Genomic DNA, 15,650 nt, shown 5'->3' with positions numbered 1-15,650 from the left:
CATTGCGCTCAGACTGTTTTTTTTTATTATTTTTAATTCAATTAGCACTTTAGCACTGACACTCTATTGATATTGATGTATATAGTGTTTTATCTGCATGAGTTCATTAGTTCAGGCTTTTGTAAATAGAAGCCTGTCATACACAATGAGTTTCATTCACGTTTTTGCTTTGATTGTGTTGTGATGTTTCTTTTGTTGTTAGGCGTATCCTGGCAACACTCCCCCACGCCCCCTTGTGACGGCCTGGTGAGCTGGCATCCGGTCAGCTGAGAGGCTTGGATGCCGGAAGCCTGGATCCCGGAAACCGAACGGAGGTGCGGCGAGGACGGCCGGTGACGCGTCCAGGTAAGGTATTTAATTTGTCACTTTTGTATGATTTGCACGATGTGTGTCCTGAAGACAGGGTCCCGTGCCCCGAAACGTTGATAAAGCACTCGCTTGCTTCACATCATTTTGGTCTCCTGAGTGCCGCCTTATTTGTGATTTCTCTATATGTACAGACTCCCTGTCCGAAGGGAGGGCACGGGAGCACATTCACCTTCTGCTATATACGACTGTGAGTGCCGGACTAGTTCTTTGTATATATATATATATATATATATATAGATGTTGACAGAAATATATCTAAATCTGAAAGATGATACCCGCAGAATATTATTTGATGTGGGTGTTGATCAGGGAAGGTCACTACATAGATGAGTCCATTGTTGTTATGCCATTGTCATTACTGTTTTGCCCCTGATGTGTGTTATTGTATTGTCAAAAAGTTCAAGGTGGGCTGCAGTGGGAGTAAGGGCAGAATTTGTCATTTCCATTTTATAGCCATAAACTACTAGACATAGGGGTCTATTTACTAAGCCTTGGACGGAGATAAAGTACCAGCCAATCAGCTGCCATATCACAGGCTGGGTTTGAAAAATTACAGCTAGGAGCTGATTGGCTGGTACTTTATCTCTGTCCACTTTATCTCCATCCAATGCTTAGTAAATAGACCCCATATTATGGAAAGGGATCTCTGAAACTGCACTTCTCTGTTGTGGTACAGTATATATCACCAAAGGTGTAGCCAGTGGTGGGACCAGGGTGGCATGGCCTCACAGGTAGGGGACATTTTTCGTCATGGCAGTCCCCATTTACATCAATCCGTGGGCGTGATCTTACCGTAAGAGGCGTGGCCTTGCAGGAAGCCGCCATTTACATCACTTCGGGTGCATGCCCAGCATTCCTGAAGATGCTTGGCTGCCTCTGAAGACTCTGCCTCCACTGCTGGCTCGTCCTCAGTGACAGGAGCCGGGTGATACATGATAATGTCACAGTGCAGCACCCAGCCCTCAGTCACTGAGAGGAGCCAGCATTCTGGTGTCACCACTGGACAGGGCCGGCTCCAGGACTACTAGCACCCTGAGCGAGAAAATTTCTAAGTGCCCCCCCATGCGTGCCCCCAAGGCGTGCGCACTCCTGGAAAAGTGGGCGTAGCCTCGCAATTTCATATTATCAAACTATAAATAAATATCTTTTCACACCCCCTCTACATTCACAATTAGCAGCCTTACACATAACAGCCACAGTAGTGTTCCTTACACATAATGTCTCCAGTATAGTGCCAGATACACATAATGTCTCCAGTATAGTGCCAGATACACATAATGTCTCCAGTATAGTGCCAGATGCACATATGTCTCCAGTATAGTGCCAGATACACATATGTCTCCGGTATAGTGCCAGATACACATAATGTCTCCAGTATAGCGCCAGATACAGATGTCTCCAGTATAGTGCCAGATACACATATGTCTCCAGTATAGTGCCAGATACACATATGTCTCCAGTATAGTGCCAGATACACATAATGTCTCCAGTATAGTGCCAGATACACATAATGTCTCCAGTATAGTGCCAGATACACATAATGTCCCCAGTATAGTGCCAGATACACATAATGTCTCCAGTATAGCACCAGATACAGATATTGACCCCAGTAGTGCAGTGCCAGATAGACATGGCATGCCCCCCAGCAGTGCCAGATAGACACGACATGCCCCCAGCACTGACAGATAGACACAACATGCCCCCCAGCACTGCCAGATAGACACGACATACCCCTCAGCACTGCCAGATACACATGATATGCCCCACAGCAGTGCCAGATACACATGATATGCCCCCTAGCATTGCCGGATACACATGGTATGCCACCCAGCAGTGCCAGATACACATGATAAGCCCCCCAGCAGTGCCAGATACACATGATATGCCCCACAGCAGTGCCAGATACACATGATATGGGCCACAGCAGTGCCAGATACACATGATATACCCCCCAGCAGTGCCAGATACACATGATATGCCCACCAGCAGTGCCAGATACACATGATATGATACACATGATATGCCCCCCAGATACACATGTCCCCACAGTGCCAGATACATATATGCCCCACACAGTGCCAGATATGTCTCCAATGCCAGATGCACATGTCCCCACAGTACCAGATATGCCCCCAGTGCCAGATAAACATGTCCCCATAGTGCCAGATATGCCCCCAGTGCCAGACATGTCCTCAATGCCAGATACACATATCATTACACAGTGCCGGATATCCCCACCCCCACCCCACCTGCCCCTTGAAGGGGTTTGGACAGCAGCAACCTATTTTAAATTCTTTACAGCTGTCGTTATAGTAACTTTCCCATTGGCAGAAGTGGAGCCTGTACAGCAATGACCACATACATCATCTGCATCAGAATCCAGTGCATCTGAACAGCAGCCATGCCAGTCAGCCAGAAGAAGGTAATAGTTATTATTTTTGTTTAGCAAAAGTTAATTCTATGTGTGAGGGGCTGGAATGTGGGTATTGGTGGTGGTGAAGTAGGCTGAAGTTTTGCCTAAAGATCTTAGAAATCTTGCACCAACCCAGAGGGGTGTCGTACGGTATGCCGGTGCTCGGGCTCCCGGCGCACGACAGCATGGCGAGCGCAAAGGAGCCCCTTGCGGACTCGCTACACTCACCACGCTGCGGGCACGGAGGCGCGCAACGCGCGCCACATTATTTTATTCTCCCTCCAGGGGGGTCGTGGACCCCCACGAGGGAGAGTAGTTGTCGGTATGCCGGGTGTCGGGATTCCGACGCCGGTATACTGTGCGCCAGGATCCCGACATTCGGCATACAGAAGACCACCCACCCAGAGGGTAAACATCTTTCCCTCTGGCTGCAAATTCATTTTTAGAATTGTATATAAATGAATGTATAAGTGGGAAGATAACAATTTTTAACCGTTCATTACATGACCTTCATATACTTATATCTGCTCACAGCGAATTAGGGCTAATTGTCACAGAAATAACCTCATAATACTGTAGAAAATAACGATGAACTGATAATACTAATTACACTTTTAATGAAAGTAATCAATTTACAAGTAATCAAAAATAATGACAGAAAAAGAAAGAAATTCTGCACAGCAGTATGATAAATATATTAGAGGCTCTGTTAGAGAAGTTTTGTAGTGTTATAAAATACTAGCTGAATACCCGTGCTTCACTACGGAATGACGATGGTAAATTAGAAATATAGTTTAGTTGGTTGGAGATCTAGTATATAGGCATGTCTTGCTTCCCTCACCCACTTTGTGTAGTGGCCGGACCACTATTTGGTCCCCCAAGGGACCCTGCTCTTCCCACTATACAGCTCTCAGTCTGTGGCTTCCTGCTGCCTCCATTGCCCTCCTCACATCATGTCAGTGCCCCTGTGAAATTACCGATTTATTTACAGTTTCTTATATAGCGCAGCACATTATGTATCTCCTTATATACTCTGTGCTGCTGGGGGACCGTGCTACTTCCACTATATAACTCTCAGTGTGTGGGTTCGTGCTACCTCCATTCCCCTCCTCACATCATGTCACTGCCCTTGTCACATGCAGCTATGTCCTGCCTGACATATTATGCATATCCTAATATACTCTGTGCTGCTGGGGACCCTGCTCCTCCCACTATATAACGATCAGTGTGTGGCTTCCTGCTACCTCCATTCCCCTCCTTATATCATGTCACTACCACTGTCACATGCAGCCCTGTAGTCACTGACATATCATGCATGTTCGGATATAGTCTGTGCTGCTGGCCCACCCTGAAGGGGTGCTAGAGGTGTGTTACCCCCACAAGTGTTTATTCCCAGTTTGTAAGTCATATGTGTACCAAGTTTGGTGTAAATTGCCACAGACATTCAAGAGTTATGCTTTCTGCTGACTGTAAGTCATGTGTTCCAAGTTTGGTGTCAATTGGTCCAGGCATTCCAGAGTTATGCTGTCTCCTGAAATATTCTGTGCTGCTGTCCCAACCCTAGTGGTGCTAGGGGTGTCTTACCCCCACAGTGTTTGCTCCCAGATTGTAAGTCATCTATGTACCAAGTTTGTTGTAAATTGCTCCAGGCATTCCAGAATTATGGTGTCTTCTGAAATACTCTGTACTGCTGTCTCGCCCCTAGAGGTGTCTTACCCCCACAGTGTTTGTTCCCAGATTGTAAGTCATATGTGTACCAAGTTTGGTGTAAATTGGTCCAGGCATTCCGGAGTTATGCTGTCTCCTGATATACTCTATGCTGCTCTCCCACCCCTAGGGGTGCTAGGGGTGTCTTTCCCCACAGTGTTTGTTTCCATATTGTAAGTCATAGGTGTACCAATTTTTGTGTACATTGCTCCAGCCGTTCTGGAGTTATGCTGTCTCCTGATATACTCTGTGCTGCTGCCCCCCAGGGATGCTAGGGGTGTGTGCCACCACAGTGTTTGTTCCCAGATTGTAAGTCATATGTGTACCAAGTTTGGTGTAAATTGCTGCAGGCATTCCGGAGTTATGCTGCAACATGCATATACACATACACACATACATACATACATACATACATACATACATACATACATACATACATACATACACACATCCATTTTTGGCGGTTTCCATGGATGGACAGTGACATAAAAACGGTTCTTAGCAAGCACCTGGGACCTAAGGAGAAGCTACCTGCCAAGTTTCAAGATTGTAGGCCTTGTGGTTTAAGAGATTTCGTGATGAGTCAATCAGTGAGTCAATCTCCTTTTTTGCCTTTTATATTGTATATATAGATCGCCTGGCCAGCTATTTTCTTATAACAGATGTCCAAGTTGTACACTAGCTTGGGACAATTGGATTTTGTTGTCTCTGGGCCTAATTCAGTATGGATCGCTATTCAAAGAAATTGCAGTTGTTTGCAAGTAGAAAGGCGCCACCCCGACAGGAAGAAAAAATGCCCCATGCAAAATTGCAAATGCATCGCAGATGCATACGCAATTTCCGGAACATCGAAGAAACTTTGCCGTCTGAGCAATGTGAGTAGGTCTGAGGCTGCCAGTAATCTGTGACTGAGACGGCCTGGAAAGTGGTCTGCGCTGATGTCTGAGACCCTCCCCAAAAACGTCTAGGTAAGTCTGCATTTTTTCTGACACACCCAGAAAACGGCAGGTTTTCGCTCAGAAACGCCGGCTTCCTGTCAGTCAAACAGCGGCTACATTGCAATTACGATCTGCACGCATTTTCTGTCACTATTACTCCTCACTATGCATGCACAGTCATTCGATAATCGCTCGATTTGCAAATTTTCTGAATAGCGATCCATGCTGAATTTGGCCCTCTGTCTTTTCTGCTGTTCTGGAACTACACTTTGTATGGCTTAACAGGGCTTTCTGAGACTTATAGTTCCACAAAGCATCAAATCAAATTGTTGGATTAAATATTTAGGTTTTGCTTTATCTTCACCCAGGACCGGACTATGGGATATCTACTGACAGACCTACAGCCACCAAATAAGAGCAAAATACAGGCATGTGTTGTCAGGAATCGGAAACAAATACATTTTATGGAGGAGCAGAGGTTATCCCTTACCTTCTCTGCCCTGCCTTACCATCCGGCTCTTCACACAGATGCATTACTGGGAGGAGGCGTGCCCATGCTGAGACTGCTGGGACATCCCCGCCTCCTCCCAGTAATACATCTGTGTGAAGAGCCGGCCAGGTAAGCGCTCCCGTCAGGGGGGGGTAATCATTGGGGGAGCACCAAATGTTTTTTTGCCATGACTCCCCCACCATATAACATTGTGGCGCCCCTGGTGTCATCCCTTACCTTCCCTCTGTTTCATACCTTACCTCCCCTCTGTCTCATCCCTTACCTACCCTCTGTTTCATATCTTACCTCCCCTCTGTCTCATCCCTTACCTACCCTCTGTTTCATACCTTAGATTCCATATGTGTAATTCCTTACCTTCCACCTCTCCTATGTCTCTTCTCTTGCCTTCCCTCTGTCTTACCTCTTACCTCCCCTCTGTCTCATCCCTTACCTACCCTCTGTCTCATACCTTACCTCCCCTCTGTCTCATCCCTTACCTTCCATGTGTATCTTTCCTTACCTTCCACCTCCCCTCTGACTCCTCTCTTACCTCCCCTCTGTGTTACCTCTTACCCCCCCTCTGCCTCATCCCTTACCTTCTCTCTGTCTCATCTCAAGTATCGCATGCAGGGACAGAGCTTGTGACAGAGCTCTGCCCCAGCGAATCCTGTACCCAAACTTCTCATGGTACTTTTTTTTCAAATACAGAGAGTTTAACTGCACATGCACCACTTCCGACTAAGCCTCCCCCACGCGACCCCCTTCCCCCCGCACACGATGCTGCGCAGAGGACACTTACCTGCAGGGGAGATGGTTCTAAATTGCACACCCTCCAGTAATGAAAGGTGCTATGCTGCTGAGAATAAAGTAGTACACACAGACAAAAGGGGGTGCATATGCACTAAGCGATCATTACAGTATGATTTGGTAAATCATAAGAGGTTGTTAGTATATCGTTGGCCTATGATATTGGCCTAACCACATTTTTTTTCACATACTCTCTACCTTTAAACTCATAGTAGGGACCTCCATATACTCACACTTTATATCCCTTTACTATCACTATTTTTTAGTGTGATGCCCTGGGGGGGTCCTTTGCTGGATCATGTTTGGGGGTTTCCTGCGTTCCGGATGTTGGCCCCATAGTGTTAGGAACCTACCCGACAAGAGGTGACCTGGACGATTGGTGGGTAGGCCAATATCATTGGCCAACAATATACTAACAACCTCTTATGATTTACCAAATTATACTGTAATGATCGCTTAGTGCATCTGCACCCCCTTTTGTCTGTGTGACACTTACCTGCACCCAGAAATGGTGATCAGTGAGCTCCAGTCATCTGTACTCTTGTGCTGCTGCGACCGCTGTGATCAGCAAAGTGAAAAGAGATGCCGCCACTTTGCAGCATCTGAGCTCACTTTACCGATTAGATGACCGGGGTCACAGCAGGAGCACAGAAAAAGATGACGATAGCTCACTGATCATTGGTCCCTTTGTCCATATAAGTGGGGGGGTTTATGTTTTATTTCATTTTTATAAATTTTTTATGCAGTGATCCGTCCATGGCTGATCAAAGAAGGAGACTCCATGCTCAGACTTCACTGCCAGTAGAAGTAGAAGAACTGGAGGGAAGCCCTAATAACGGTACTTAAAGATAGCGTTATTATCACAGGGCTCCCTCCAGTATTTTTTCACAGTCATATTTTAGTGAAAACACCCTTTCTAACATTTTTGTCTAAATATTTATAAATATGCCCGATAGTGCATAAAATAGCAGAAAAAAAGAAACTTCCACAGAGTATTTGGGGGACAAAGGCGGAGATGTATGAAGTAGTCAAAAGAGTGGTGAAGTGAGCCAGTGGAGAAGTTGCCAATGGCAGCTAATCAGTTTTGAGGTAACATTTATCAAGTGCATTCTAAAAAATTATTGATTGGTTGCCACGGGCAACTTCTCTCCCTTTGTCCCTCAAATACCCTGTGGAAGTTTCTTTTTTTTCTGTTATTTTATGCACTAACGGGCATATTTCCCAACTGTGAAAAAATACCGGAGGGAGCCCTGTGAAAATAACGCTATCTTGAAGTACCGTTACAGAAAAAAATAAACTTCAACTCTTTTGACTGCTGCATACTTCTTCCCGAAAGTCTCACCCCGTTAGGGGTTCTGATGATCAGTATCAGCTTTCCTGCATGGTAAAACTAGTTAATGATGCAATGCAAGCTATGGTTGTCATTAACTTGTGCAATATGCTGAAGCTTGCAACTTATACCATTTTCTATAGAACTTGACTTAACAAAATTAAGACATTCAAATGTGTTGGTGTCCTCTGTTTTCAGGAAAACAACAGTCTAACATGTCACAAGTCAGGTGCAGGAGGCCAGATAAGTCTGAATAATGAAAAAATAAGATTTTACTCACCGGTAAATCTATTTCTCGAAGTCCGTAGTGGATGCTGGGGACTCCGTAAGGACCATGGGGAATAGACGGGCTCCACAGGAGACTGGGGCACTCTAATAAAGATTTAGTACTACTGGTGTGCACTGGCTCCTCCCTCTATGCTCCTCCTCCAGACCTCAGTTAAGGAAACTGTGCCCGGAAGAGCTGACATTACAAGGAAAGGATTTTGGAATCCAGGGTAAGACTCATACCAGCCACACCAATCACACCGTACAACTCGTGATAACTATACCCAGTTAACAGTATGAACAACAATAGAGCATCAGATAAACCTGATGCAACCATAACATAACCCTTATTTATGCAATAACTATATACAAGTATTGCAGAAGAAGTCCGCACTTGGGACGGGCGCCCAGCATCCACTACAGACTACGAGAAATAGATTTACCGGTGAGTAAAATCTTATTTTCTCTAACCTCATAGTGGATGCTGGGGACTCCGTAGGGACCATGGGGATTATACCAAAGCTCCCAAACGGGCGGGAGAGTGCGAATGACTCTGCAGCACCGAATGAGCAAACACAAGGTCCTCCTCAGCCAGGGTATCAAACCTGCCGAACTCTGCAAAAGTGTTTGAACCCGACCAAGTAGCTGCTCGGCAAAGCTGTAATGCCGAGACCCTTCGGGCAGCCGCCCAAGAAGAGCCCACCTTCCTTGTGGAATGGGCTTTTACTGATTTTGGAGGCGGCAAGCCAGCTGCAGAATGAGCCTGCTGAATCGTGTTACAAATCCAGCGAGCAATAGATTGCTTTGAAGCAGGAGCACCCAGCTTGTTGGATGCATACAGGATAAACAGCGAGTCAGTTTTCCTGACTCCAGCCGTTCTGGCTACATAAATCTTCAAAGCCCTGACTACATCTAGTAACTTGGAATCCTCCAAGTCCCGAGTAGCCGCAGGCACCACAATAGGTTGGTTCAAATGAAAAGATGACACCACCTTTGGCAGAAATTGCGGACGAGTCCGTAATTCTGCCCTGTCCATATGGAAAACCAGATAGGGGCTTTTACATGACAAAAGCCGCCAATTTTGACACACGCCTAGCCGAAGCTAAGGCCAATAGCATGATCACTTTCCACGTGAGATATTTTAACTCCACGGTCTTAAGCGGCTCAAACCAGTGAGATTTCAGGAAACTCAACACCACGTTAAGATCCCAAGGTGCCACTGGTGGCACAAAAGGGGGCTGAATATGCAGCACTCCCTTTACAAACGTCTGAACTTCAGGTAGAGAAGTTAGTTTTTTTATGAAAGAAAATGGATAGGGCCGAAATCTGGACCTTAATGGACCCCAATTCTAGGCCCAAAGTCACTCCCGACTGTAGGAAGTGAAGGAAACGGCCCAGCTGGAAGTTCTCTGTAGAAGCATTCCTGGCCTCACACCCAGCAACATATTTTCGCCATATACGGTGATAATGTTTAGCCGTCACGTCCTTCCTAGCCTTTATCAGCGTAGGAATAACCTCATCCGGAATCCCATTTTTCTACTAGGATCCGGCGTCCAACCGCCATGCCGTCAAACGCAGCTGCGGTAAGTCTTGGGACATACAAGGTCCCTGCTGCAACAGATCCTGCCCTAGAGGCAGAGGCCATGGGTCCTCTCCTCTGTGAGCATTTCTTGCAGCTCTGGATACCAAGTCCTTCTTGGCCAATCCGGAACAATGAGTATTATTCTCACTCCTCTTTTCCTTATGATTCTCAGCACCTTGGGTAAGAGAGGAAGAGGAGGAAACACATAAACCGACTGGAACATCCACGGTGTCACCAGTGCATCTACAGCTATCGCCTGAGAGTCTCTTGACCTGGCGCAATACCTCTGTAGCTTTTTGTTGAGGCGGGATGCCATCATGTCCACCTGTGGCAGTTCCCACCTACCTACAATCTGCACGAAGACTTCTTGATGACGTCCCCACTCTCCCGGGTGGAGGTCGTGCCTGCTGAGGAAGTCTGCTTCCCAGTTGTCCACTCCCAGAATGAACACTGCTGACAGTGCTTGTACGTGATTCTCCGCCCAGCGAAGAATTCTGGTGGCTTCTACCATCGCCACCCTGCTCCTTGTGCCGCCTTGGCGGTTTACATGAGCCACTGCGGTGATATTGTCTGACTGAAACAGAACCGGTTGGTCGCGAAGCAGGGTCTCCGCTTGACTTAGGGCGTTGTATATGGCCATTAGTTCCAGGATATTGATGTGAAGGCAAGCCTCCTGCCTTGACCACAGCCGTTGGAAATTTCTTCCCTGTGTGACTGCCCCCCACCCTCGGAGGCTTGCATCCGTGGTCACCAGGACCCAGTCCTGAATGTCGAAACTGCGACCTTCGAGAAGGTGAGCACTCTGCAGCCACCACAGGAGAGACACCCTGGCTCTGGGGGATAGGGTGATTAACCGATTGTTATGCACACCAGTGCCTGCAGGAATGTACTGGTGTCTGAACGGAGAGGGATGCAAAACAAATGAACTCACAGACAGACTGGGGAATATGACATTACGTACACAGAAGGTGATAGGGTAACAAAATAAACACAAAGTGAACAGAGAAGCCCAGAGGCTAAGAAACTGGGTGTCTCCCTAGTATTAGGAGTGCTCAGATGGAAAGAAGCAAGATGTTGTGTTTTAAAACGTAGAGAACCCGAAATGCTGTTGCTAAGGGCAACAGCAAAACCCTAAAGGGTTACCAACGGGTGTGGCAGTAAACTCCTTGGTCAGAGATGGAATAATAGACACAAGGAGAGTTTCCACAATCCTAGTCCTCACTTGCAGTGCACTGGTTCAGCTTACTGCCACTAAACTGACACCAGAACACCTTGCACAGTGAGAAAGGATTTTGGCAGGCAAGTCTGAGAATACAGCCGCAAACTTGCTAAGTTCACAGAGTAGCAAAAGAACCCCAGCAAGTTAAACGACTGACTCCAGTCTTACTGCTAGGTCTGGATTGGCAGAGTGTAGTACCAAATCCCAAGGCCTATTTGCAGTAAGCAACAAATACAAAGCTACACAGTACTGGCTAACTTTCAGGAACTGACTAACCAACAAAGATTCAGCAGCATCTGCTTAACCTGAGAAGAGGCCTTATATAGCAGGTGCTGTCCACGCCCCACTCAGACCTCACAGACTGTGAGCACAAAAACCAGCACCGGATCCCCTGCCGTGCACAAAGCCTGTAACCACTGCACAGCAAAAGACCCGAACCGGAGTATCAGCTGCGCTCAGGCCACTCCGCTAGCACTTGTCTCCCGGTTGCCATGACGACGTGGCAGCACAGGGCAGGAGACCCTAACACTGATGCATCTGAAGATGTGATCCGGACCACTTGTCCAGTAAGTCCCATTAGAAGGTCCTCGTATGGAACCTGCCGAAGGGAATGGCCTCATATGATGCCACCCTCCTTCCCAGGACTCGAGTGCAGTGATGCACTGACACCTGTTTTGGTTTTAATAGATTCCTGACCAGTGTCACGAGCTCCTGAGCTCTCTCTATTGGGAGATAAACCCTTTCCTGGTCTGTGTCTAGGATCATGCCTAGGAGAGGCAGATGAGCTGTAAGAACCCACTGCGACTTTGGAATATATAGAATCCAGCCGTGTTGCCGTTACACTTCCAGAGAAAGTGATACGCTGTTCAGCAACTGCTCTCTTGATCTCGCTTCTATGAGGAGATTGTCCAAGTACGTGATAATAGTGACACCTTGCTTCCGCAGGAGCACCATCATTTCCGCCATTACCTTGGTGAATATTCTCAAGGCCGTGGAGAGACCAAACGGCAACGTCTGAAATTGGTAATGACAATCCCGTACCGCAATTCTGAGGTACGCCTGATGATGTGGATAAATGGGGACATGAAGGTATGCATCCTTTATGTCCCAAGTCACCATAAAATCTCCCCCTTTCAGGCTTGCAATGACCGCTCTTAGCGAATCCATCTTGAACTTGAACCTATTCCGGTATATGTTCAGGGATTTTAAATTCAATATGGGTCTGACCGAACCGTCTGGTTTCGGGACTACAACATGGTCGAATAATAACCCCCTCCTTTTTGAAGGAGGGGAACCTTGACCACCACCTGTTGAAGATACAATTTGTGAATTGCAGTTAACACTGTTTCCCTCTCGTGGGGGGAAGCCGGCAGGGCTGTCGGTGAGGGGGCATCTTCTCAAAGTCCAGCTTGTATCCCTGAGACACAATATCTATTGCCCAGGGATCTAACAGGGAGTGAACCCACTTGTGGCTGAACTTACGAAGGCGTGCCCCCACCGGGCCTAGCTCCGCCTGTGGAGCCCCAGCAACATGCAGTGGATTTTTGTAGAGGCCGGGGAGAACTTCTGTTCCTGGGAACTAGCTGTGTTGTGCAGCTTCTTTCCTCTGCCCCCGCCTCTGGCAGGAAAGGACGCACCTCGGAATTTCTTGTTTCTTTATTCGAAAAGCTGCATTTGATAATGTCGTGCTTTCCTATGCTGTGCAGGAATATAAGGCAAAATATCAGAATTACCAGCTATAGTTCTGGAGACCAGGTCCGAGAACCCTTCTCCACACAATCCTCAGCCTTCCATATGTCTCTTAAGTCTGCACCATCTGTCCATTGCATATTCTACAGGACACGTCAAGCAGAAATCGACATAGCTTTGACTCTAGGACCCAGTATACTCATGTCTCTTTGGGCATGTTTTATATATACATATCTCTTAAGACAGCATCTTTAATATTTAGATATATATCTCTATATATATATCTATATGTATACTAGGGTCTCAATCTCTGCTGAAAAGGTACCTATCCACGCTGCCACAGCGCTATAAACCCATGCCGACACAATCGCCGGTCTGAGTAGTGTACCAGAATGTGCACGCTATCTGCAGGATCCCTGAGAATAGCTAGGGCTACCTTCTGGGCAAACGTGACACCCTAGGGGAAGATTCCCATCACATCCTGGCCCTAGTGGGGAAAGGATACTGCCTGAGAATTCTTTATGGGAAGCAGCAGTCTCTTGTCTGGAGATTCCCGCTCTTTTTCCTCATGAGAGGAGCGAAATTTACCTCAGCTTTCTTCCCCTTAACATGTGTACCCTTGTGTCAGGGACAAATGAGTCATCAGTGATATGCAAATCATCTTTTATTACAATAATCATATATTGAATACTTTTCTGCCATTTTGGCTGTAACTTTGCATTATCGTAGTCGACACTGGAGTCAATATCAGTGTTTATTATTTTGGATAGTAAGCATTGTGAGACTCTGAAGGACTCTGCGACATAGGGACAGACATGGGTAGATTTCCTGTCTGTTCTCTAATCTTTTGTGCAATAAATTCACCTTAGCACTTACACATATTCAAACAGGTGTCGGCGTTGTCGACGGAGACACCCTCTCACACACATATTTGCTCTATCTCCTCCTTAGGGGAGCCTTTTACCTCAGACATGTCGACACACATGTACCGACACACCACACACACAGGGGATGCTCTATTTGAAGACAGTTCCCCCACAAGGCCCTTTGGAGAGACAGAGAGAGAGTATGCCAGCACACACCCCAGCGCTACATGACCCAGGAATCACACAGTAACTTAGTGTTAACCCAGTAGCTGCTGTATATATTGTTTTTATGCCAATTTATATGTGCCCCCCATCTCTTTTTCACCCCCTTTATTGTGCTTCTGCAGGGGAGAGCCTGGGGAGCTTCCTCTCAGCGGAGCTGTGGAGAGTAAATGGCGCTGGTGAGTGGTGAGGAAGAAGGCGGGCTTCTGTCCCGCGATTTTGTGTAAAAATAAAGGCGGGGGCTCATGCACATAACAGTGTCCAACTGTATATATGCTGCTATTGCCAGAAGGTACTTAATTGCTGCCCAGGGTGCCCCCCCTGCACCCTGCACCCTACAGTGACTGGAGTGTGTGGGTTAGTGTGGGCGCAAAGGCGCACAGCTGCAGTGCTGTGCGCTACCTCATATGAAGACAGGAGTCTTCTGCCGCCGATTTTGACGTCTTCTTGCTTCAACCCGCCGGCTTCTGTCTTCTGACTCTGCGAGGGGGACGGCGGCGCGGCTCCGGGAATGGACGACAAGGTCAGGTCCTGTGTTCGATCCCTCTGGAGCTAATGGTGTCCAGTAGCCTAAGAAGCGCAACCTAGCCGCAGTTAGTAGGTTTGCTTCTCTCCCCTCAGTCCCACGTAGCAGAGAGTCTATTGCCAGCAGAAAATCTCTGAAATAAAAAAACTAACTAAAATACTTTCTTATTAGCAAGCTCAGGAGAGCTCACTAAAATGCACCCAGCTCTGTCCGGGCACAGATTCTAACTGAGGTCTGGAGGAGGGGCATAGAGGGAGGAGCCAGTGCACACCAGTAGTACTAAATCTTTCTTAGAGTGCCCAGTCTCCTGCGGAGCCCGTCTATTCCCCATGGTCCTTACGGAGTCCCCAGCATCCACTAGGATGTTAGAGAAATAGCCTTAATATATTCTAACATAGGAATACAACACTTTGTTTGAGTCTCTGTAAGCTTGATTTATGAGGAGCATACTCTTATACACCCAATTTGAATTCACATAAATATTATAAATTCATTACCAGCATATGAAGACAGACCTACTGTATCTCACAATAACAAAGCTACAGTAGTTTTCCACCATCCAGTCTCTCTCCTTGGCCATGACATCTGAAGCCGGCTCTGCTGTTATCCCAACACACCATCTGGAGACGCCAATCTCATGCGGTTGCCAAGGCGGAGATGCTGTGTCAGCGTGGTTTTGTTTATAGCTGATTTTAGAATCAAGAGAGAGTAATTTTATTTCTTGTTTATTTTCAGTAAATCCATACTACGCTGTATGCAGTCTAAATATACCTGCCGAACGCGGATGCCACTGACAGTGACAACACATGGTGAACAGCTTGTTTGCCAATTTTACGATGAACGACAATGACAGTGGCTATATAAACTATTTACTCCATTTTGCCTTTTTCCATATTGTATTTTCCTATCCCGCGGCATAAGAATTAATTTATTCCGGGATTCTTAACACTGATCAATGATAAATACTCTGTAATGGCAAATAAAGAGCATTCAATCTTATTACAAATAATGGGGGAAAAAACAATTGTGGATTCCATATAAAGTCACCATTTTTGCTATGACCCTAAAAAGTTGCTAAAACATCTTGGTGACAAACATGGGAATATCCTATGGGGATTTGAAATTTATTAAAAGAAACATGGAAGTGGCATAATTGTAATGCCAATGTGCATACCTTTCCCCTGGAGTCAGAATCCCTGTTTTAGTTCCCATCAAAGAAAATACA

General features: G+C 46.6%; 1 long non-coding RNA gene across 1 annotated transcript; it reads left to right on the top strand.

The window, feature by feature from the left end:
* Window positions 1–232: 232 nt before the first annotated feature.
* LOC134911150 (uncharacterized) lies at window positions 233–15,370 on the top strand. The gene is made up of 3 exons (XR_010176355.1): window positions 233–345; window positions 2,671–2,791; window positions 15,161–15,370. It is a non-coding gene; the product is annotated as an uncharacterized LOC134911150 (long non-coding RNA).
* The last annotated feature ends 280 nt before the right edge of the window (window positions 15,371–15,650 follow it).

Source organism: Pseudophryne corroboree, chromosome 4 (genome assembly GCF_028390025.1).
Source record: "Pseudophryne corroboree isolate aPseCor3 chromosome 4, aPseCor3.hap2, whole genome shotgun sequence".
Taxonomy (NCBI): Eukaryota; Metazoa; Chordata; class Amphibia; order Anura; family Myobatrachidae; genus Pseudophryne; species Pseudophryne corroboree.
Note: the sequence above shows the minus strand (reverse complement) of the source record. Positions and strands in the feature narration are given on the sequence as shown.